The sequence below is a fragment of the Peromyscus maniculatus genome, chromosome 10 (genome assembly GCF_049852395.1).
Source record: "Peromyscus maniculatus bairdii isolate BWxNUB_F1_BW_parent chromosome 10, HU_Pman_BW_mat_3.1, whole genome shotgun sequence".
Classification (NCBI taxonomy): domain Eukaryota; kingdom Metazoa; phylum Chordata; class Mammalia; order Rodentia; family Cricetidae; genus Peromyscus; species Peromyscus maniculatus.
In genome coordinates, this window is record NC_134861.1 from 26,177,450 (window position 1) to 26,181,644 (window position 4,195).

Here is a 4,195-nt window from a genome sequence, read left to right on the forward strand (position 1 = left end):
CATTGGGGACGTGGTTTTGCTTTTGTTTCTACAGGAGAAGATAAGCTGTGGGTACCATCAAAATTGATAAAGGTTCGATTTGAACAAGAGAGACCTCTTAATTAGAGGAGGTGATAGTTCATCAACCAGCATGAACATCCAATTTAAACTAACTTGTATCAATAACACATGCCTTTTCATTTAATCAGATAATAACTTGTCAAAAGGAAACATCCCCAAAATTAGTCTTGGGGAAAGGTTTTTGTTTTTGTCTTTTAGGAGAATGAAGGTTAAGGAATCTGAAGAACACTGGACAAATGAGACAACTGAAGAAAAGGGACAAATCATCTATCCCAAGAAACAGAGTGAAACGGTGTATGGGTATATATTATCTAAAAAATTTTTATGTCTTCCTAAATGTTTGTTTCTGCTTTTCTCTAAAGATTTAACACTATTGGTCTTCTAACAGTCCCAGTTCAATTAAAATTTAAAGCTGACTTTGGAGTTGGAGAATGGCTCTCTCCTTCTTTAAAATCAAGCATGTTGTTAAAAGGAAAATGCAAACTCCCTGTATCATGCCAGAATAAGAGCCATTTCTGCTATGGTACAGGACAAAAGCAAAATTAATTAAGGGACTATTCTATTACTAATCTCAACTCTTTGATTCTATTCTGATTCTTTAAACTGTTCTCAAAGTATAAATTTTATATCAAAATTTACAAGATTAATATATATATATACATTTTAAACTTTGTTAAGATATGAATGGTCACATAGAGTACTAACTAATTCTAGAAAAAAGGCTAGCTGCATATATATGTTTTTGTGTTCGAGTCTCTTATCAGTTTTCTGCAGGAAATCATGGCCAGGCCTAACATCAACTGAAGTCTCCAGAAAGAAGATGGGGCCCCACAACAACAACAATTCCACGTGGACAATAATAATATCATTAAGCTGACAAACATCATCCATAGATCAGCTTTGAACTACAAGGTGCTCAGAGCAAATTTGAGATGACTAGCTGAGATGATCCAGTCTCAAAGACTACTTGAATAAGGACTTGAGATAAACCCTCAACTTTGGCATTATACACAGACTGGATAATGAAGGATATAGTTACCTCTCCTAGAATTTGACAATTAACCCAAAATTTTTCTTTCAGGATAAAGAAAACTTCGCCCATACCCAGCAGGAAGCAATTTTAAGAATACGACGCCCACATTCCCAAAGAGGTGGTGTGGGGCGGGTGGTTTTTTGGTCTTTTTAATGGGTTTTGGGTCTGGGATAATTTTCAGTATTTAGGGGGGTTGGTTACAAGTTATTGTCAAGGGTTAGGAAAAAGGCTAAGCAAAGGAGATTAGATTTAAGGTTCTTGTTTAAAAAAAAAAAAAGAGAAAGAAAGAAAAGAAAAAGACAATTACTAGTTTTAAATACTTTACATTGGATTGAATTGTTTTATATTGTACACAAATTTGAAACTGATATTGTTAGAAAATGCTATATGTATATTTCTAATTGTATTTATTCCATCCATTTAACAATGTAATGCAAATTTCTGATCCTTGAATGTTATTATTATCAACTATTAGGATATAAAGAAATGAAAGCTAGTAGTTAGACATTATCATAGAACTTGTAGCCATATTAGATATGTTTTAAAAATTGAGCAGAGATGTTTTAGACAGGTCATCTTCAAACCCTTCAGAGATCTACAGAATATGGCATTTAAAATGTTTTAATAACTTAGAAAATTTTTCTCTTTTGAGACATGTCGGCTCCTGGCAGTACCAATCTACTTTAGAGAAAATATGGGCATTGAAGAAACTGCATATGGAGTCAACTTTCATTCTGGCAAAAGTTAGCCACTGGACAACAAAGTATCCTCGAATCAACAGGACAAAATGGACAGACAGATCACGAAACAAGGGACTACTGATTCTTGCCAAAACAAGTGTGGTTATGGCTTTATCAAAAGGCATCTTCTGAGGCCAGGACAATATGGCCCCATCCCTGAAGTGGCCTTCGCATCCGGAAAAGGTACGGTGCCCTTTTCTTCGAAGGCAGCTTAACAGGCAGAGGGCCGATGGATTCTGTTGTACAATGGAACAGCAGCTGAAAGCTCATGCCTCTCAAAAGTAGACTGGCATTTAATAGAGGGATGTGGAGAAGAAGGGGATGCTGAGATGAAGCCATATATACACAGCCAAGAAGAATGGACAGCTGAATTAAAAAACTGTCAACAATTTCCAGAATTTAAAATCCTGAATCATGACAGGACACTAGTGGAATTCAGGTGTTTCTGGTACGTGGACTGCTCTCACCCAATGTGAGGTTGAACTGTTGACCTTGTGTACATCCTACTTCACAAATGAGTCTGTCAGATACACTAAGCCTATAGGCTGAAGATGATGCCCCAACACTGCGGAGAAACCTCAGGTGACTGCCCAGGCAGCTGGCTGTTTCTGTCAACTCACAAAATTTTTTGGAAGTTGCTTGCATGCACTTCCTGTTTTTATTTTTGTTAGCTACTATTATTCCCTTCTTGGGTCTCTGAGGGAGTTGAAGATTAGTTAGTTATGGTTGAAGATTAGTTAGTTATAGTTGAAAATTAATTAGGATAGAAAGTACATTAGATACATCTTGGAATTATCAAAATAGGATAGATAATGGAATTATTTTCTCTGATTCGTCAAATACCTGTTTAGGTATTTATTACTTGTATATATTGTATATAGTTATTGTACTTTTGTATATAGTTTTTCTTTTGTTAGTCATAACCTTTTGCTTTTTTTCTTTTTATTAAAATAGAAAAGGGGAAATGTGGTGGTAATCTAATTGTATTGAAATATTATTTTGATTTGTACTGAAATATTAATTTGATTGTATGTTAATAAATAAAGTTGTCTGGGGGTCAGAGCTATTAGAGCCATAGCAAGAGTGTGGCGGTGGTGGCACACGCCTTTAATCCCATAGATATCTGTGTGTTCAGGGTCAGAGCTATTAGAGCCATAGCAAGAGTGTGGCGGTGGTGGCACACGCCTTTAATCCCATAAGATCTCTGTGTGTTCAGGGATAGAGCCAGCATTGGAGACATATGCCTTTAAGACCTAGGGGGCTGTACATTCAGACAGTGACGAGGCAGTCATGTGTTTGGGTTTACAACCAATGAGAAGGCAGAACAACATACTTTAAAAATACGAACCGACAGGAAGTAGGTCTCTTTTCGCGAAGCTGGGACAGCAGGAGGAAGGGTGAGATTTTAGCTCTGAGCTCTGACTTCTAGGCTTTCTCTTTTACATTGTTTCTGTGTTTCTTATTTAATAAGACGGTTGGTTACATCTACAGTCTGGTGTGGGAGACAAACGCACTGATTCTCAGGCTCACGGGAGGAATATCAGCAGGACTGCAGGGAAACTGTAGACCCCTCACTTAGCCCCAGCCTCCTCCAAAGCCCAAAGGGACTTCAGTAGTTCACACTTACAATTTTGCATTAGTAGTCATCAGAAGGGCTTCCCAAGTGTCGTGGATTTTCGGCAACATGAATTGGGGGCCGCTCTTGGATAAGATGCCTCTCCATCTCTGCAGCAGTATTTTCAAGATTTCCTTTATGCAGTCTTTTAGCTCTGCCTTGCTGGATGAGGTGGCGCAGCTGTGGGATTTGGTAATGAGGAAGCAGGTCCTGGGAGAGCTAAGGGAGGGGATATGGTCACAGTTGGGTGTAGAGTACTGATGAAATGTCAACCCCAGTCTGCTTCTCATCAGGGATATAATTGTCCTTCCAGGTTAGAGACTCTCACTTGGGGGCGATTTTACTCTCGGGGGACACTGGCAATGTCGAGTCACACCCGGAGGAGAGTGATGGGGCTGCTATTGGCATGTCGTGTCTAAAGACCAGAGATGCTGTTAAACACCCCATTATATATAGGACTGGCCCTTACAGCAAATAATCACTGGGCCTCTGTGCCGAAGCCCCAAGGTTGAGTACCCCTGCTCTCAGGCACTTCTTTTCACTGCAGATCAACTGACCACCCAGGTCGTCAAGTGAAATGATCAGCAGATAGGGTGTGGTGACGTTCTCAGGGCATTCTGCAGTCAGAATCCCATATAAACCATGGTTCGCCACACACCCGGCTCTTCCTTCAAGAGCGATATGCCCCCATGCTTGGCAGTGAATGTGACAAACGGGGGTCTAGATCAGCATCTCTGCAGTTAAAGC